Here is a 21,702-nt window from a genome sequence, read left to right on the forward strand (position 1 = left end):
ACTTCTGAATTGAGTTCTAGTTGTTTTTTTTGGTTTTACTGATATGTTTAAATTGTTATTCTTTTAGGTCATCAGACAATGTGTGATAACGTTGGGGACATCGCTGGAATGGGTTCAGATCTTTTTGGCTCATATGCGGAATCATCATGTGCTGCTCTTGTTGTTGCTTCCATACATCTTTTGGGATGAACCTATTCACTTCTATGCTCTATCCCTCTCATCATTTCGATGGGTATCATTGTCTGTTTGGTCACTACTCTATTTCCACTGATTTGACTGAAATCAAGGCCGTCAAAGATATTGAACACAAATTGAAGCGGCAGCTTATAATCTCAACTGTTCTTATGACTGTTGGAATTGCAATTGTCTCATGGGTAGGCTTGCCTTCTTCCTTTACAATCTACAATTTTGGGGTTCAGAAGTGTGAAAAACTGGTAAGAATCAAAATAATTCTTCTTCGGCAAATTAGCATGTTATGTGAAAGTGATATTTTGTGTCTTATCTGAACATCAATATATTGTTTGTTTTTTTTTTTTTATCTATTCGGAGATCTAGGTGTTGGTTCCATATAGCTCTTTCAGTTTATGAGACAGTTGTGAGTATGTGAGGCGCCCAAAATTGTGTTGGTAAATGTGCACTTATTATGGGTTTATTAGGCTCCAAATTCCTCAATGACTTGTTGGCTAGGATATTACATGTGATTTATTTCAGACAGTACTTTGATCTTCATATTCTACCCTATGAACTGTATCCAAACATTTGTTTGCATGGTTTTACATGGGTTTGAATTGTTGAAATACTGAGTCAAAAATGATGTGGATTTTTTTACTTTTTAATTGCTTTGGGCCTATGATCAACTAATTCAGTTGGCCAGTTCTAGATGTATGCATTTTTAAGAGATTTTATATCTGTGTACTAACATTTTTTTGGTTTTGCAGGCAACTGTTCTTGTGTGTGTGTGTTGGTCTTTGGGCTGACTTATCATTGGGTTTGTCACTGATATTACACTAGCAATGCATACAGGTAAAATTGAAAAAAAAAAAAAAAAAAAAATTAAGACTTAATTGTTGCTTTTTATTGTGCTTCAAGTTTTTGTCTTGATGGTATATGTGCTTGATATGCAGCCCTGTGCAAGACTTTGCTGATTCCTGCAGGACAGGAGCTGCCACCAATGTTATCTTTGGCCTTCTTTGGGATACAAATCCGTAATCATTCCAATTTTTGCCATTGCAGTCGGCATTTTTGTTAGTTTTAGCTTGCTGCCATGTATGGTATTGCAGTGGCTGCACTTGGAATGCTCAGCACTATCGCCACTGGTTTGGCCATTGATGCTTATGGTCCCATAAGTGACAATGCTGAGTATTGCTGAGGGCTGGAATGAGCCACCGCATTCGTGAGAGAACTGATGCCCTTGATGCTGCTGGAATACCACTGCTGCCATTGGAAAGGTACTGAGATATTCTTCCGAATATATTTGACCTGGAGGATGGATTTCCTTTTCTTTCTTTTTTAGGACTTCTGTGCGTGCTAATTGGAAATCTGTTTTTCAGCAACCTAATATTACTGTATACTTATGAACTTTTAAATTCCCAGTAAAGTGCCGTTCTGGTTCTCCAAATATGGCACAAGACGTCTTTCTTTCCTTCTATTAAGTTGGCCAAAAATCGTTGAAGTAGCTGGCCACCTTTTTTATTTAGTTTTCCTTCTTTTGTGCTTGTTTCTGTTACCTTTTGCTAAATTGATGTGAAACCCCGAAGTATATTTCTTGTCCGATGCTTTAACCATTTACATTTCCTTTTAACTAAAGAATTTGTTGGCTTCAGGGATTGGCCATTGGATCAGCTGCACTGGTGTCTTTGGCTCTATTTGGTGCTTTTGTCAGCCGTGCAGCTATCTCTACCGTTGATGTTTTGACCCAAAGTCGTCTCTTGGTTTGATTGTTGGTGCTATGCTTCCTTACTGGTTCTCTCCATGACAATGAAGAGTGTTGGAAGTCTGCTTTGAGAGGGTTGGGAGGTTCGCAGGCTTCAACACCATCCCAGGTCTGATGGAGGGCACCACCAAACCTGATTATGCTACCTGTGTCAGATCTCCACTGATGCATCCATCAAGAGATGATTCCCCCTGTCTCTTGTCATGCTAACACCCCCATTGTTGGAATCTTCTTTGGTGTGGAAACCTTGTCTGTGTGTCTCGCAGGCGCCCTTGTTTCTGGTGTCCGGTAATTATCTGCCATTAATTATCCAGGAGTTGAAATTTTGTGTTTAAAATCATATACGTTACACTTGTCTCTCTTGTATTTTTTTCAACAGGTCGCAATTTCTGCATCTACACTTGTGGTGCATGGGACATGCTAAAGTACATCGAGGTAAGTGTATATTTAAATTGTGTTAAATCTGATTTATACTTGATTGGGTTTGGTTTTTGGTAATAAATTTTGTGATTGAATTGTTAGGCGCGTGCCTCTGAGCATGCAAACCCTCGGACCTAAGGGGTCCGAGCCACATAAGGCAGCTGTGGCGACACCATTGGAGATCCACTCAAGGACACTTCAGGCCCATCGCTAAACATCCTCATCAGCTCATGGCTGTTGAATCACTGGTGTTTGCTCCTTTCTTTGCCACTCACGGTGGCCTGCTTTTCAAGATCTTCTAAGCCAGGATACCAAAAAGTACAACGCTGAGAGGGTCATAAAAACATGGAGAACACTTTGCTTTTTAAGTCAATTTTTGTGCTAAAAACAGTAATGGGTTTCGAAGTTAGTTTGGTTAGTTTAGTGAATACTATTTTTGAAACGGATAATATGATAATTGAGATGCTTAGAATGATGGCAAGAAAATGTTTTGAGTCTCTACATTTCGGGAGTGGCCGTGCCGTGGTGGATGTCTTTGGGTCTTTTTAATTTTTATCCTATGTAGTCTTTTAAACAACTTCCACCTTTAACTCTACTGTAAGGTTCACCTTTCACCATTTTAGCAAGAAGAGCATTTGGACTCCATTTAAGCGAGAAAGAGCACTTGTACTGATTAGCTGTGTTGGGTATTTATTTTTGTCTTTTCCCGATGTGAGTGTGACATCAAGAATTCGTACTAGCTGGTGCCCAAAATATGAAGCTCGTGAGCACTAGTTTCTATTTCTAATCGATAAGGTTAGGTGAATTTGCTAATTCTGTTGCTATCGTGAGCCATAGTTTCTACTTTCTACCCAACACGATTCTCTATTATGCCTCAAGAGACAGACGTAAGACTCTTGAAGTTAATCCTGACCTATTCAAAGTAAATGACTTTTTCCCCTCAAGGTTTGCCTTGATGACACTATTTTCACTAAAATTTCAAAACCATTTTCTCACTCAAAGTTTATATTTCAAATTTCTAACTAATCATCGGTAAGATTCTAACATTTTAGCGATCTTATGTCATCATTTTCTCTTCTCAATCATCACTCACTAAAACCTTTTCCCATCAACTGTCGGTAATCTATGAATTGTGTACGTGTAATCACTCCTCCTAAGTTTACAACAGAATTATAGGGGTTTTATTAAGTTAGGGGATTAAACTGAAATTTTTAAACAAAAAGTTTGTAAAAATGACAAAGAATACCCTGACGTTAAAATTCCTAATACACGACCTAAATCCTTTCCCCTGAAACCAAATCATTTTAGGAAGTTGTTGGCGTCAATTTGGTGGAGAGTGCAGGGAAACAATGAGAAGAAGGAAATAAATCAGAGTTGTGGAGAGCAGGGAAACAAGGTATAAGAATGAAAGACCGAAAGAAATAGGAAAAAAGGAAAAGAAGGAAAGAAAGAATAGGAAAAAATAGGTGTCATTAGAGGGAGAGAAAGAAGAGAAAGCCAAAGTAATAGTAACAAAAAGAAAGGAAAGAATAACTTCAGTGTTGGTGGAGACGGGAGAGAGCCAGGGAAAAGAAAAGGAAAAAAGAAAGAAAGAGAAACCGTGAGCCATTTCAGTATGGAGAGAGAGAGAAAAGAAGAAACAAATCAATAATAAATGAAAAATAATACAGTTACCAATTGCACCGAATTATGTATTGAATAACTTGATAAAATCTTGATCGTTGATTATTTTAACTTAATATTAGTCGACAATCAAAATTTTATCACGTTATTCGGTGTACTCCTTTGATGATTGTAGCATTATTTATAAATTAGAGGGAAAAACATTATAGTATGGAAGAGAGAAAAAAGAAACAATCAATAAGGAAGAAGTGATGGGAGAAAAGTAATAATGTGAAGAGAAAAAAAAAGTAAGAAATGAGAGAGAGAGAAAAAATCTGCACCAAATTTAAAAAAAATTGCATGCTTTATTGGTTGGCGTTAACTTGACTGGCAGGCCAAGCTCGATCTTTTTTCTTTTTATAGGTCGAGTTGACCGAGTCAGGAAATAAAAAACTCAGACTCGGCTTGAATTTTTTTTTCTTTTCACGAGTTAAACTTGTTAAGCCAAAACTCGATTCGTTCGACTTGTTAACAATCCTAATCACCATCAAAAGACTCACTAGTATTCCTCTTTTTCAAAACCCTAATAGTTTAGATTGAGCTTTCTCTCAGTTGGCCGCTGAATAAAAAGAGTATTCTAGATAGTAAACAATATAAACTTTATTCTGGGTGGGAAAATCATGAAGGCAAACCTTGGTAGGAACAGTCGTATACGCTATATATGATTATGTGTCGTATTGATATTTGATGCCAACGAACTATACACGTTTTAATAAATTATGATGTGGTGGTACAGTTTTTATTTTTCACGTTTCAGTTTCGTTAAGGGTAACGAAATTCGTCACCCCACACTCCTCTTGTGTAGTCTTCTTCACTCTTGTGTTGTCTCTTCTCTGCAACCTCAGATAATCTCTCTTTTCAGTCCCCACAAACAACAGAAAAAATGTTTGTCTCCGCCCCATATCCTCTCCCTCTAACCCCCCACCACCGCCCTTTCTTCCCTCCTTTTCTCTCTCTATTCGCCGCTCTTTCCTTCCTATTCCCTCCTCCACAACCACTAAACCCCTCCGCCCCGGCTCCTCACGCTCCCTTCCATTCGCGCCTTGACGCCGCGCAACCTTTCGACTACGAACCCATCTCCGCTACCAGCACCTTAAATCCAATTCTCTCAGATTGCCATTATCGATTGGCAACTTCGGCCAGTTCCTTGCCAAGCCTTTTCCCGCCAAAATCACACTCTTTTGCTCACCTCCGCTCAGACTACCTCCCTTGTTGCTCCCCAATTCAACGCTCAGTCTACTCCGACATTGATGACCTTGTGAACTTCCCCTGTGTAGTTTTCTCATTTCTACCTCCATCTTTCCACTGAAAGTAGCTAATCTATCCCATTTCAGCGGTTGAAAAGAAGTACACTTTTTGTCGATGTTCTTCAGTCAAAGAGTCCTATGAATCTTTTCTTGAAGTATTTGCCAGAAGAGTTTGATATCTTGTGTACACATCCGATGTTTGGTCCAGAGAGTGGAAAAGATTCGTGGTTTGTCTTCCTTGTGTATGACAAAGTTAGAATTGGAGATGACGAGGAAAGATTGAGTCGAGTCGAGAGGTTTCTTGACTTTTTGCTAAGCAAGGTTGCAGAATGGTGAGAGATTGTATTGAACATGATAAGTACGCTGCAGGGTCACAGTTTGTGAACCATACAATGGGGAGAGTGTTGGAGAGGTTTGGAGTTGAGTCTTCGCCAATTACAAAAGGGTATGAGACATTGTTGAATTGGTGAAGAATACGAAAGAGATAGCTTTGATTTGTGTTATGGGTTGTTTATGTATAACCAGAATTCGTTGGAGCAATTGGAGAGGTTGGATATGGCCTTTGAGTCTATTAAGAAGGATTTGTTTGGGCGGCTGCTTCAGGTTTTAGAAAGCAGTTGTTTCGAATGCTAAGGAAGAGGTAGTATTTTTTGTCGACAATGAAGTTGCTTCGCGTGGTGATGATGTGGTGGAACCTTCTGATGAGAAGAGTAAAAGACTGGAAGCTCTTAAACGGAAGGTGAATTTTACAAACTACTGATTTTATATGATTATTAATTTTTTTTCTTTTCATTTTGTTTGGTATTGTAGTTGTCTTAGCTAGTTATTATAAGTGATCAGATCAGAATGTAATGGTAGATGCATCTATAAGAGAGAAATTTCAATGACTTGCTTTCTGAACTTGCATGATTTCTTTAGGTTCAATTCGTTAGTCGTTTGGTTTATTTGAAGTGCCTTTGAATTTGGTTTCTTTAGCTGTTCAATTTGTGTTTTTTTTTTTTTTTAATTTGATTATTTGTTCCCTTTTTGGTACCTGATTTTGAGAAGAGCTGATCGAATGGAATAGAGGATGGAGAGGCTGTGTTCCATTAAACAGTTTCGGAGATGAGCTCTGATCGAATGGAAATAGGGGATGGAGAGGCTAAATAAACACCGGTGGGAGTTCTGTTCTCCTCTTGCATCAGTCCAGTTGGATCAGTATGCCACTTTGTATATAGTAAGCCTGATTGCTGGCGGTAGAGTATATTATTCTTTCTCTTAATGGTAAGAAATGAAGATCAGAACTGGGTGTTTAATTGTAGAATTCCTATCTCTTTACTCTCTCACATAAGTCAAAGTCGTTCATGTCAATGTCTTCTGGCTGATAGAATTAATGTAAAGGAAAAGAACTAGAATCATCTTCCTTTTGTTTGCCTATTCTACACATACTATACAGAAGCCATTCGATGCTTTCTTTTCAGATCGGCAAGAATTCATTGCTTTGCTTTGCCGCAATTTTACCTTCAAATCAGTTTCCCTCACTTTAGCTAACCTGGAAGTCTTTTTGAGAATGTTCCTCGTAATGGCCTGTAGCTGAACTTTCAAGAATAGCAGGTAGGTTTCGCTACGTGTAATAAAACCTATCTCTGTGTTCCCTAAAAATTCCATCTTCTTCACTATATATATAACCACCTTAAACCTCTTCTTCAACAAAACAACTTCATTTCACTTTCTTTTCATTTCTCTCTTCGCGAACCCTCGGTTTCATTTTCTTTTCGTTGTTTTTGTTGTTGTTGTTGTTGCGTTATGGGGTCGCCTACGATTCTTCCGGAGTTGGGAACGGAGATTTTGGTGCCGGTCTGCGCCGTCGTCGGCATCATCTTCTCCCTCATTCAGTGGGGAATCGTTTCGCGCGTGAAAGTCACGCACGAGCGGACTCCGAGTAGTAACAACAAGAAGAATGGGTTCAATGATTATTTGATCGAGGAAGAGGAAGGGATTAACGACCAGAGTGTTGTTGTCAAGTGTGCTGAAATTCAAAATGCTATCTCGGAAGGTGAGGTCTTGTTTAGGGTGGCGGATCTTAGCGTTTCTGTTCTAGATCTGGTTGTGTGTTTGTTTAGTGATTTGTTTGTGTAAATTTTCTTTTCGTTTTGGTTGTTTTGCGGATGTTTGCTGTCTTAGAAAATGGAGGAAAAAGAAAGAAAGTTGAAGTTTGTTGATAATTTTAGCTTGGTTTTTGTAAGGTGGCTAGGAATTAAGTTACAGATTACTCATAAGGGTTTGATTTTTACCTCAGTTTGGCTGAATTAAACTTTACTTGCTGTTTGGTTGCCGAGAAAGTGAATTTGGGGGGGAGAAAAAAAAAAAAAGACGTTTATAAACAAATTGTCTTTTAAATTGATTTTGGAGTGCTACCACAATTTTCGTTAACATAAATCAAATTTACATGACGAAACAAATTGATTGAAATTGTTTAGAGCGAAACGACGTAGTTTTTTTTATTTTCACTGTTGGAAAAATCCAGATCTGTTTTTTCAGATTATTATTATTATTTTGATTAAATTAAATTACGACTTATGAGATATTTATTTTAATATATATATTTTTTTATATTGGTTGGATCTATTTTACCTGTACGATGTCGTAATAATCAGTGGGGTGCTTATGGGATGCTTTTGTCTTTATGTAATTAATGTCACTTGGCTTTTTGGGTGTTATTATCACAACTTGTGTTGCACACATGGGTGAAACTGATAGTAGATCTTAAGATTAGATTAGGATTAAGATGGATGTGTATGTGACTCGAGGTGGGCATCTTTAATTTTTTAATTACATTTCAAAACATGGGATTAAATAAAATAATCTGGTTTAGATATTCTGTGTTCCCTTGTATATGTTTTATCTGGGGACTTGTATATTAGCTTATGCAGCTCTTATCTTCTTGGTTCTAGCTCTTGAATATTTTTTGTCTTATTCTAATTAAGTTTACAATGCTGTTTTTTATATTAATTAATGTTATTGATGAGAATCTGAATTACTGTTTTAAGTGTCCTGTGCCTTGTACTGTGTAATTCAACATATTTAGGATTTTTCTACAGATTAGGAAGTATTTTAGATTGATTATTTTTTGTCAGATTTAATAACATTTTAAACATGTACTTAGGCTCATAACATGTAACTGGTAACCTGTTAGAAACATTTTTATATGACATTTTCCGTTTAAGCTATCATCATTTTGATGAATTATGACCATGCTTGCAAGGGTTGAGAACCAGTTTCTTTGGTGCTCCCATTTGTCTTGTATAATGTGTACATACGGTCTATATTGCGAGATCTCATTGCTCTTTTATAATATTTATGGGATTTTAATAAGATCTCTGGATTTTTAGTTTTAGAAATTGTGATGAATGTGTCTATCTTAAGTTAAATTTAGCTCTTAATGCATGGGGACACCATTTCAGTGCCAGATATTGCTATATGGGAATTGACCCGGTTTTTTTAACTATTATTTGATTTCCTCCGTAGTAGTCAACTCAGTTTGTCTGCCTCTTAACTGGTTGTTTACCATTTGAGTTACTCTAACTTAATCTGATTTTTGTTGGGTTAATTACATGATCTATGCATTTATTCTCTTTTTTATCTTGGTCAGTATTGTTTTTAATGATTATCTGAAATTGCAGTCTGTTCTAAAGTATGTTATTTTTTTGTTCATCGTATCATACTTATGTATGTCTTGATGTAACAGGTGCGACATCCTTTCTTTTTACTGAATATCTATGTCGGATGTCTTCATGGTCGCTTTGTGCAGCCTTGATTTTCCTTTTTCTGGTTCTGTTGAGGGCTTTAGCACCAAGAGCCAACCTTGCACTTACGATAAGCGAAGACATGCAAGCCCGCTCTTGCCACTGCACTTTTCAGCACTGTCATTCTTGCTTGGCCCATCACCTCTTTGCTTTCCGGTTTCCTTGGGATGAAAATTGCTACTTATGCCAAGCAAGGACACCTTAGACAAGGAAGGTGTTGGCAAGGCTTTATTACTGCATTTAGATCGGGTGCAGTGATGGGTTTCCTCCTTGCAGCAAATGGTCTTTTGGTGCTGTTCATTGCTATCATCTTTTCAAGCTGTACTATGGTGATGACTGGGAAGCCTATTTGAACTATTACTGGTTAGGTTGGTGGTGTCTTCCATGGCTCTCTTTGGGAGAGTTTGTGTGTATCTACACCAGGCTGCTGATGTTGGTGCTGATCTTGTAGGAAAGGTTGAAAGAACATTCCAGAAGATGACCCGAGAAACCCCGCAGTAAGCAATGTCACTTCTGAAATTGAGTTCTAGTTGTGTTTTTTGGGTTTTTACTGATATGTTTAAATTGTTATTCTTTTAGGTCATGCAGACAATGTGGTGATAACGTTGGGACATCGCTGGAATGGGTTCAGATCTTTTTGGCTCATATGCTGAATCATCATGTGCGTGCTCTTGTTGTTGCTTCCATATCATCTTTTGGATGAACCATGATTTCACTTCTATGCTCTATCCGCTGCTCATCAGTTCGATGGTATCATTGTCTGTTTGGTCACTACTCTATTTGCCACTGATTTGACTGAAATCAAGGCCGTCAAAGATTTGAACCAAAATTGAAGCAGCAGCTTATAACTCTACTGTTCTTATGACTGTTGGAATTGCATTGTCTCGGGTAGCTTGCCTTCTTCCTTTACAATCTACATTTTGGGGTTCAGAAGGTTGTGAAAACTGGTAAGAATCAAAATAATTCTTCTTCGGCAATTACATTTTATGTGAAAAGTGATATTTTGTGTCTTATCTGAACATCAATAATATTTGTTTGTTTTTTTTTTTTTTTATCTATTCGGAGATATCTAGGTGGTTGGTTCCATATAGCTAGCTTATTCAGTTTATGAGACAGTTGTGAGTATGTGAGGGCCCAAAATTGTGTTGGTAAATGTGCACTTATTAGGGTTATATGCTCCAAATTTCCTCAATGACTTGTATGGCTAGGATATTACATGTGATTTTATTTCAGACAGTATACTTTGATCTTCATATTCTACCCTATGAACTGTATCCAAACATTGTTTTGCTGGTTTTACATGGTATTGAATTGTTGAATACTGAGTCAAAAATGATGTGGATTTTTTTACTTTTTAATTGCTTTGTGCCTAATGATCAACTATTCAGTTGGCCAGTTCTAGATGTATGCATTTTTAAAGATTTTATCTCTGTGTACTAACATTTTTTGGTTTTGCAGGCAACTGTTCTGTGTGTGTGTGTTGGTCTTTGGCTGGACTTATCATTGGGTTTGTCACTGAGTATTACACTAGCAATGCTACAGGTAAAATTGAAAAAAAAAAAAAAAAAAAAATTAAGACTTAATTGTTGGCTTTTTATGTTGCTTCAAGTTTTTGTTCTTGATGGTTTGCTTGATATGCAGCCCTGTGCAAGACGTTGCTGATTCCTGCAGGACAGGAGCTGCCACCAATGTATCTTTGGCCTTGCTTTGGGATACAAACCGTAATCATTCCATTTTTGCCATTGCAGTCGGCATTTTTTGTAGTTTAGCTTTGCTGCCATGTATGGTATTGCAGTGGCTGCACTTGGAATGCTCAGCACATCGCCACTGGTTTGGCCATTGAGTGCTTATGTCCCATAAGTGACAATGCTGGGGTATGGCTGAGATGGCTGGAATGACCACCGCTTCGTGAGAGAACTGATGCCCTTGATGCTGCTGGAATACCACTGCTGCCATTGGAAAGTACTGAGATATTCTTCCGGAATATTTTTGACCTGGAGGATGGATTTCCTTTTCTTTCTTTTTTAGGATCTTCTTGTGCGTGCTAATGGAAATCTGTTTTCAGCACCTAATATTACTGTATACTTATAAACTTTTAGAATTCCCATAAAGTGCCGTTCTGGTCTCCAAATATGGCACAAGAGCTCTTTCTTCCTTCTATTAATTTTTGCCAAAATCGTTGATAGTACTGGCCACCTTTTTTATTAGTTTTTCCTCTTTTTGTGCTTGTTTCTGTTACCTTTTTGCTAATGAATTTGATGTGAAACCCCGAAGTATATTTCTTGTCCGATGCTTAACCATTTACATTTCCTTATTAACTAAAGAAATTGTTGGCTTCAGGGATTTGCCATTGGATCAGCTGCACTGGTGTCTTGGCTCTATTTGGTGCTTTTGTCAGCCGTGCAGCTATCTCTACCGTTGATGTTTTGACCCCAAAGGTCTTCATTGGTTTGATTGTTGGTGCTATGCTTCCTTACTGGTTCTCTGCCATGACAATGAAGAGTGTTGGAAGTGCTGCTTTGAAGATGGTTGAGGAGGTTCGCAGGCAGTTCAACACCATCCCAGTCTGATGGAGGGCACCACCAAACCTGATTATGCTACCTGTGTCAGATCTCCACTGATGCATCCACAAGGAGATGATTCCCCCTGGTGCTCTTGTCATGCTAACCCCCCTCATTGTTGGAATCTTCTTTGGTGTGGAACCTTGTCTGGTGTGCTCGCAGGCGCCCTTGTTTCTGTGTCCAGGTAATTATCTGCCATTAAATTATCCAGGAGTTGAAATTTTGTGTTTAAAATCATATACGTTACACCTGGTTGCTCTCTTGTATTTTTTTCAACAGGTCGCAATTTCTGCATCTCCACTGGTGGTGCATGGGACAATGCTAGAGTACATCGAGGTAATGTATATTTAAATGTTTAAATCTGATTTAACTTGATTGTTTTTTGGTTTTTGGTAATAAATTTTGTGATTGAATTGTTAGGCCGGTGCCTCTATCAGCAAACCCCTCGACCTAAGGGGTCCGAGCCACATAAGCAGCTGTGATTGCGACACCATTGATCCACTCAAGGACACTTCAGGCCCATCGCTAAACAATCCTCATCAGCTCATGGCTGTTGAATCACTGGTGTTTGCTCCTTTCTTTGCCACCACGGTGGCCTGCTTTTCAAGATCTTCTAAGCCAGGGATAACCAAAAAGTACACGCTGAAGAGGGTCATAAAAACTATGAGACACTTTGCTTTTTAAGTCAATTTTTGTGCTAAAACAGTAATGGGTTTCGAAGTTAGTTTGGTTATTTTAGTGATACATTTTTGAAACGGGGATAATGATGATAATTGAGATGCTTAGAATGATGGCAACAAATGTTTTGAGTCTCTACATTTCAGGGGATTGCCGTGCCGTGGTGGTATGTCTTTGGTCTTTTTTTAATTTTTATCCTATGTGATCTTTTAGAACAACTTCCACCTTTAACCTACTGTAAGGTTCACCTTTCACCATTTAAGCAAGAAAAGCATTTGGACTCCATTTAAGCGAGAAAGAGCACTTGTACTGTTAGCTGTGTTGGGTATTATTTTTGTCTTTTCCCGATGTGAGTGTGCATCAAAATTCTGACTAGCGGTGCCCAAAATATGAAGCTCGTGAGCAACTAGTTTCTATTTTCTAATCGATAAGGTAGGTGAATTTGCTAATTCTGTTGCTATCGTGAGCCATAGTTTCTACTTTCTACCCAACACGAGTCCTCATTTTATGCCTCAAGAGACGAGACGTAAGACTCTTGAAGTTAATCACTGACCTATTCAAGTAATGACTTTTTCTCCCTCCCGTTTTCTCGAATTTTTGCCTTGATGACACTATTTTACCTAAAAAGTTTCAAAAACCATTTTCCTCACTCAAAGTTTATTTTCAAATTTCTAACTAATCATCGGTAGATTCTAACATTTTACGATCCTTATGTCATCATTATTCTCTTCTTCAATCATCACTCACTAAAACCTTTTTCCCCATCACTGTCGGTAATCGAGTGAATTGTGTAACGTGTAATCACTCCTCCTAAGTTTCACAGAATTATTAGGGTTTTATTAAGTATAGGGGATAACTGAAATTTTTAAAACAAAAAGTTTGTAAAATGACAAAGAATACCCTGACGTTAAATTCCTATACACGACTACAATCTTTCCCTGAAACCAATCATTTTAGGAAGTTTGTTGGCGTCAGATTTGTGGAGAGTGCAGGGAAACAATGAGGAAGAAGGAAATAAAATCACAGTTGGTGAGAGTGCAGGGAAACAATGATAAAGAATGAGACCGAAAGAGAAAATAGGAAAAAAGGAAAGAAGGAAAGAAGAGAAAATAGGAAAAAATAGGTGTCATTAGAGGGAGAGAAAGAAGAGAAAAGCCAAAGTATAAGTAACAAAAGAGAAGAGGAAGAGAATAACTTCAGTGTTGGTGGAGACGGAGAGAGCCAGGGAAGAAAGAAAAGGGAAAAAGAAAGAAAGAGAAACCGTGAGCCATTTCAGTATGGAGAGAGAGAGAAGAAGAAACAAATCAATATAAATGAAAAATTACAGTTACCAAGTGCACCGAATTTGTATTGAATAACTTGATAAAATCTTGATCGTTGATTATTTTAACTTAATATTAGTCGACATCAAATTTTATCACGTTATTCGTGTACCTTTGATGATTGTAGCATTTTTATAATAAATTAGGAGGGAAAAACATTATAGTAGGAGAGAGAGAAAAGAAGAAACAAATCAATAAGGAAAGAAGTGATGGAGAAAGAGTATAAATTGAGAGAGAAAATAAACAGTAAGAAATGAGAGAGAGAGAAAAAATCTGCACCAAATTTAAAAAAAATTGCATGCTTTTATTGGTTGGCGTTAACTTGACTTGCAGGCCAAGCTCGAAATCTTTTTTTCTTTTTATAGGTCGAGTTAGCCGAGTCAGGAAATACAAAACTCAGACTCGGCTTGAATTTTTTTTTCTTTTCACGAGTTAAACTTGTTAAGCCAAACTCGATTCGATTCGACTTGTTAACAATCCTAATCACCATCAAAAGACTCACTAGTATCTCCTTTCAAAACTCTAATAGTTTAGATTGAGCTTTCTCTCAGTTGGCCGCGGAATAAAACAGAGTATTCTAGATAGTACCAACATATAAACTTATTCTGGTGGGAAAATCATGAAGGCAAACCTTGGGTAGGAACAGTCGTATACGCTAATATTGATAGATGGTCGTATTGATATTTTGATGCACAACGAACTATACCGTTTTAATAAATTATTGATGTGGTGTACAGTTTTTATTTTTCACGTTTCAGTTCGTTAAAGGGTAACGAAATTCGTCACCCCACACTCCTCTTGTGTAGTCTTCTTCACTCTTGTGTTGTCTCTTCCTGCAACACTCAGATAACTCTCTCTTTCAGTCCCCACAAACAAAGCAAAAAATGTTTGTCTCCGCCCCATATCCTCTCCCTCTCAACCCCACCACCACCGCCCTTTCTTCCCTCCTTTCTCTCTCTATTCGCCGCTCTTTCCTCCTATTCCCTCCTCCACAATCCCTAACCCCCCGCCCCGGCTCCTCCGCCTCCCTTCCATTCGCGCCCTTGACGCCGCGCACCTTTCGACTACGAATCCCATCTCCGCTACCAGCACCTTAAATCCAATCTCTCAAGATTGCCATTATCGATTTGGCAACTTCGGCCAGTTCCTTGCCAAAGCCTTTTCCCGCCAAAATCACACACTCTGTTTTGCTCACTCTCGTCTCCAGACTACTCCCTGTTTGCTCCCAATTCACCGCTCAGTCACTTCCGACATTGATGACCTTGGAACTGTCCCCTGATTTTTTCTCATTCTACTCCATTGCTTTTCCACTGAAGTACTGCCTTACATCTTCCCATTTCAGCGGTTGAAAAGAATACACTTTTGTCGATGTTTCTTTCAGTCCAAAGAGTTCCCTATGAATTCTTTTCTTGAAGTATTTGCCAGAACAGTTTGATATCTTGTGGTACACATCCGATGTTTGGTCCAGAGATGTGTAAAAGATTCGGTGGGTTGGTCTTCCTTTTGTGTATGACAAGTTAGATTGGAGATACGAGGAAAGATGAGTCAGTCGAAGGTTCTTGACTTTTTGCCTAAGCAAGGTTGCAGAATGGTGGAGATGAGTTGTATTGAACATGATAAGTACGCTGCAGGGTCACAGTTTGTGACACTACAATGGGTAGAGTGTTGGAGAGGTTTGGAGTTGAGTCTTCGCCAATTAACACAAAAGGGTATGAGACATTGTTGAATTTGGTGAAGAATACGAAAGGAGATAGCTTTGATTTGTATTATGGGTTGTTTATGTATAACCAGAATTCGTTGGAGCAATTGGAGAGGTTGGATATGGCCTTTGAGTCTATTAAGAAGGATTTGTTTGGGCGGCTGCTTCAGGTTTATAGAAAGCAGTTGTTTCTGAATGGTAAGGAAGAGGATAGATTTTTGTCGACAATGAAGTTGCTTCGCGGTGGTGATGATGTGGCGGAACCTTCTGATGAGAAAAGTAAAAGACTGGAAAGATCTTAAACAGGAAGGTGAATTTTACAAACTACTGATTTTATATGATTTCTTAATTTTTTTTCTTTTCATTTTGTTAGGTATTGTAGTTGTCTTAGCTAGTTATTATAAGTGATCAGACCAGAATGTATGGATAATGCATCTATAAGAGAGAAATTTTCAATGGCTTGCTTTCTGAATTTGCAAGATTTCTTTTAGGTTTCAATTAGTTAGTCGTTTGGTTTATTTGAAGTGCCTTTGAATTTGGTTTCTCTTAGCCGTTCAATTTGTGGTTTTTTTTTTTTTGGTTCCCTTTTTGGTACCTGATTTTTGGAGAAGAGCTGATCGAATGGAAATAGAGGATGGAGAGGTTGTGTTCCATTAAACAGTTTCGGAGATGAGCTTTGGTAGAATGGAAATAGGGGATGGAAAGTGATAGGAACCCACTCTAATAACTCAACAATCTGGGCTGAGTCATGTGTCTGTTATGGGCTCAGATAAAACTCTCATTGGAAAATCGACTTGCCAAGGAAGGGTGCCAAAGCCTTTATAACCCACATGCCCACCCTTTTCCCTTTCAATGTGGGATCCTAACATTCCCTTACGCTTCGAGACCCAACGCCCTCGTTGGTCTTCTTTCCTAAGAGTGCCTGCCCTTATCGGCATTTACTGCCCTCCCTTTAGGTCTTACTTTGCCTAGAAGCCTGTCAGCAACTCTCCTTCTTAACCCCCCAGGGGCCCACTGAGCCCTGCTGCGTGGGCTCCACGCCAGCCTCTTTACCCCTTAGGTGACTTTGCGGATCCCCTTTCCTTGGGGTAGTAGTTCGGGCCTAAGGTCGGCCTGCCATGCATGCGCAGGATCATGCTCTGATATTAATTGATAGGAACCCACTCTAATAACTCAACAATTTGGGTTGGGTCATGTGTCTTTCATGGGCTTGGATAGAACTCTTATTGGAAAACCGACTTGCCAAGGGAGGGTGCCCAAGCTCTTATAACCCACATGCCCACCCTTTTTCGTTTCAATGTGGGATCCAAACAGAGAGGCTAAAATAAACATTCTGTGGGAGTTTTGTTCTCTTCTTGCATCAACTTAGTTGATCAATATGCCACTTTGTATATAATGAGACCTGATTGCTGGCAGTCCAATATTATTAGTCTCTCTCTTAATGGTAAGAAATGAAGAACAGAACTAGGTGTTTGAATTGTAGAATTCCTAATCTCTTTACTCTCTCACATATGTCAAAGTTGTTCATTGTCAATGTCTTCTTGGCTGATAGAATTTAATTTAAAGGGAAAAGAACTAGAATCATCTTCTTGTTGGTTTGCCTATTCTACACATACTAATATCAGAAGCCATTTGATGCTTTCTTTTCAGATTGGCAAGAATTCATTGCTTTGCTTGCCACAATTTTACCTTCAAATCAGTTTCCCTCACTTTAGCTATCCTGGAAGTCTTTTGAGAATGTTTCTCGTAATGGCCTGTAGCTGAACTTTCAAGCAAGTATGTTAAGTATTGTCATAGAATGATAAACTTCATCTTGAAAGAATCAGATAAACTGGATCTAATCGGTCGTACGCTGATTTGACCATCGATCTGGTTGGAAGTGACTAGATCTATTCTGGTTGGAAACGATCAGATTTGTGGCCATGGATTTGGCCAGAATAGATCTGGCTGTTAACGGCCACATTCATGTCACACAACGCTGGAATAGATTTGTTTGTTCACTCTCGCTCCAACTACTCTGTGTTGCTCCCCAATTCAAAGCTCAATTCTATTCGACATTGATGAAATTTGTGAACTTCACCTGATGTAGTTCTCATTTCTACCTCCATTCTTTCCACTGAAAGTATGCTTAATCTATCCCATTTTAGCAGTTGAAAAGAAGTACACTTTTTGTCGATGTTCTTCAGTCAAAGAGTTCCCTATGAAACTTTTCTTGAAGTATTTGCCAGAAGAGTTTGACACTTGTGTACACATCCGATGTTTGGTCCAGAGAGTGGAAAAGATTCGTGGGTTGGTCTTCCTTTTGTGTATGACAAAGTTAGAATGGAGATGACAAGGAAGATTGAGTTGAGTGAGAGGTTTCTGCATTTTTGCTAAAGAAGGTTGTAGAATGGTGGAGATGAGTTGTATTGAACATGATAAGTACGCTGCAGGGTCACAGTTTGTGACACATACAATGGGGAGAGTGTGGACGCTTAGATAGCAAAACCTCAGCGGGGAGAATTGAAGCTTCAGCCATGATGTTAGCAGAATCACAAGAGTTTTGAGTTCTGAGAACTTGGTGATGAAATTTGATAACACTATCAGATGACTGGTACAAGGAAAAAGATGGCTGCATTATTGCAATTATAGATACTTGTGTGGTCTATTCATGTCACCTTTCCGAAGCTGACATTTCAGCACTCACATTATTCAGTAATGGCTTTTGGTGGTTGATGTTGTCGTTACACTGTTGGATTGTGTCTGAGTTTTGTACCCATCAATGTATGCAGCCCAAAGCCTAAACAGAAGTCCAATTGCAGCTAAACTTAGCCAGGCTGAGTAAATTAATTAATTCTACACCAGAATGATGACCTCTAGAATCTAGCTACGGAATCAGGATTTCTGTTGGAAGGTTACTTTGAAGAATTATAAGATTATTTAAAAAAACAAAACAAAAAAACAATAGTATAGGAACATGAGTTTAGGTTTACAAGATTGAACAAGATTACACGTACAAAATCTCTTACAAACTGACATATAGAGGTGAGAACATGGGTTCGGACCCAAAAAACCAATTCTCATCAAGAATGGTCCTATAAAGTCTGGTCCCAAAACAAGATCAAACCCATGGAGGAGAGCTTGGACCCAGGTTTGGTCCCTCCTCCAAGACTTGCCTGGATCGGTCCCCTTTGCCCAATTTTATTTAAACCCCTGGTAAATATCTAAAACCTTTCTATTTTATTTGAAATAGACAATTAATATAGGGATTAAAAAAATGAAACAAAAATTCAAAATTTTCTAAACCCATAAGATCGGTTCCAACCAAAATGGACCTGGTCCCAATGCATGTGAATCAATATAGCACTGGCATAATATTAAGTAATGTGAGTCCTATGTCATGTGGCATTGACATGACATGCCACATTAGTTTATACAATATTTAGGTTTGACAGGTTTAAATTTGAGGAGTTAGGTTTAAATTAGAGTTACGTCGAGAAACTTAGAAATAAGATAAGATTATTTAGATAATATATCGAAATGAGAACAAAAAGAAGCATTTTTGGTGTGAATGGGTTAGAGATGGAGACATTTCCAAATAAAAAATATTAAGAATTGACTTCTAATTTAGGAAATTTTTGGTTTGATGTAATCTTAATTGCTCATTAAGCAGAAACTTGCGTAGCTCATTGGCTTATAATTATTTCGTTAAATCACTTTTATTATTATTTTTTATAGAATATTCGAAAAAAACAAAACACATAATTTTAAATATATTATTGTGCATTTCAAGATAGCAGTCATAGTCAATTTATTATAAATTGTTATATAATATGGACCACAAAAGTCTTTATTATAATATTATCAATAATTGGGATGCCCGTTTGGGATTGGTCCCAAATGGGACTAGTCGCTCATGGGTCTCAAACCCATAGAAATTTTAGGACCTTGTGGGTAAAAAATTTTATTTTCCCCCCTCTAATTTTTTTTTTATATTTTAAGGGTGAAACGAAATTTTGTAGGGGGTTTTTAGTATTTTTCAGAGGTAAAATTTATAAATTTTTTAGGGCTTGGAGATTTTTTTTTTAAAATAAATTTTGTAATATTTCCTTTTAACTCCTATAATTTATGTTTATTTCAAAATTTATAGAGAGTTTTATGTAATTATATAAGGGACTAAAATGAAAATATGTAAAAAAAATTTGGAATCCGGGAGGGCCGAGTGGAGGGACCGGGCCCTCCTCCTTAGGCCTGGTCCCAAAATTGGATTTTTAGGTTGGGTTTTTGGACCAGTCCCAGGTGCGCACCTCTAATTGGGAATTTGGGATGATATATATCTTGTTTGCTACCACCTTGGAGTAGATTAATTGATCGATAGAAGATCAGTGATATTGACAAGGGCATTATCATCCACTTTTATACCAAAGACAAATCAAGAAAGGTTCACTTACAGATCTGACCACGCTAACCATTACCACCTTTCTTAGCTTTTATTTATGTCTAGGGTTAATGACATTAATTCACTTCGAGTACCATAAAGGCATAAAATAACAATTTTTTTTTTTTTTTTTTTTTTTTGGAGGCGATTGGTTGGGGCTTATATTCCATTATTGAGATAATGTCATCTTATATTACTTAGATTATTACGTTTAGTTGTTAAATAATATAAGATTTCAGTAATCTTTTAAAACCAATAATAATTATTATTGGTTATATATGAGGTAATCTAAATACCACAATTTTCTAGGTATTTTAATTTTTAAGATTACTTGGTAATCTTATTTTTGTTACAATTTTACCCTTAACTATTAAAATATTAGACAATAATGCCCTTTTGAAATTAATTACATGAACCTGTCATTACATTAATGTTACCTCTAATTAATTAAGTTTTTAGATAGTAGTGTCCTTATATACCTGCCAACCAGCACTGTCGGCCGTTGGCCACCATTACATTCGTTGTCGGCTAACGTTGCCAGAAAGACTCACGATCAACTGGATCTAATCGGTCGTACGCTGATTTGACCATCGATCTGGTTGGAAGTGACTAGATCTATTCTGGTTGGAAACGATCAGATTTGTGGCCATGGATTTGGCCAGAATAGATCTGGCTGTTAACGGCCACATTCATGTCACACAACGCTGGAATAGATTTGTTTGTTCACTCTCGCTCCAACTACTCTCGTGTTGCTCCCCAATTCAATGCTCAATTCTATTCCGACATTGATGAACTTTGTGAACTTCACCCTGATGTAGTTCTCATTTCTACCTCCATTCTTTCCACTGAAAGTATGCTTAAATCTATCCCATTTTAGCAGTTGAAAAGAAGTACACTTTTTGTCGATGTTCTTTCAGTCAAAGAGTTCCCTATGAAACTTTTCTTGAAGTATTTGCCAGAAGAGTTTGACATCTTGTGTACACATCCGATGTTTGGTCCAGAGAGTGGAAAAGATTCGTGGGTTGGTCTTCCTTTTGTGTATGACAAAGTTAGAATTGGAGATGACAAGGAAAGATTGAGTTGAGTCGAGAGGTTTCTTGACATTTTTGCTAAAGAAGGTTGTAGAATGGTGGAGATGAGTTGTATTGAACATGATAAGTACGCTGCAGGGTCACAGTTTGTGACACATACAATGGGGAGAGTGTTGGAGAGGTTTGGAGTTGAGTCTTCGCCAATTAACACAAAAGGGTATGAGACATTGTTGATTTTGGTGAAGAATACGAAAGGAGATAGCTTTGATTTGTATTATGGGTTGTTTATGTATAACCAGAATTCGTTGGAGCAATTGGAGAGGTTGGATATGGCCTTTGAGTCTATTAAGAAGGATTTGTTTGGGCGGCTGCTTCAGGTTTATAGAAAGCAGTTGTTTCTGAATGGTAAGGAAGAGGATAGATTTTTGTCGACAATGAAGTTGCTTCGCGGTGGTGATGATGTGGCGGAACCTTCTGATGAGAAAAGTAAAAGACTGGAAAGATCTTAAACAGGAAGGTGAATTTTACAAACTACTGATTTTATATGATTTCTTAATTTTTTTTCTTTTCATTTTGTTAGGTATTGTAGTTGTCTTAGCTAGTTATTATAAGTGATCAGACCAGAATGTATGGATAATGCATCTATAAGAGAGAAATTTTCAATGGCTTGCTTTCTGAATTTGCAAGATTTCTTTTAGGTTTCAATTAGTTAGTCGTTTGGTTTATTTGAAGTGCCTTTGAATTTGGTTTCTCTTAGCCGTTCAATTTGTGGTTTTTTTTTTTTTGGTTCCCTTTTTGGTACCTGATTTTTGGAGAAGAGCTGATCGAATGGAAATAGAGGATGGAGAGGTTGTGTTCCATTAAACAGTTTCGGAGATGAGCTTTGGTAGAATGGAAATAGGGGATGGAAAGTGATAGGAACCCACTCTAATAACTCAACAATCTGG

The 21,702-nt window shown here is 37.8% G+C and overlaps 4 pseudogenes; all 4 read left to right on the plus strand.

The window, feature by feature from the left end:
- Positions 1 to 108: 108 nt before the first annotated feature.
- LOC116142603 lies at positions 109 to 2,655 on the plus strand (annotated as a pseudogene).
- A 2,243-nt stretch (positions 2,656 to 4,898) lies between these two features.
- On the plus strand, positions 4,899 to 5,895 carry LOC116142654 (annotated as a pseudogene).
- A 1,016-nt stretch (positions 5,896 to 6,911) lies between these two features.
- Positions 6,912 to 12,225, plus strand: LOC116142626 (annotated as a pseudogene).
- Positions 12,226 to 12,398: 173 nt separating this feature from the next.
- Positions 12,399 to 21,264, plus strand: LOC116142656 (annotated as a pseudogene).
- The last annotated feature ends 438 nt before the right edge of the window (positions 21,265 to 21,702 follow it).

This window comes from Pistacia vera, unplaced genomic scaffold (assembly GCF_008641045.1).
Source record: "Pistacia vera cultivar Batoury unplaced genomic scaffold, PisVer_v2 Contig413, whole genome shotgun sequence".
NCBI lineage: Eukaryota > Viridiplantae > Streptophyta > Magnoliopsida > Sapindales > Anacardiaceae > Pistacia > Pistacia vera.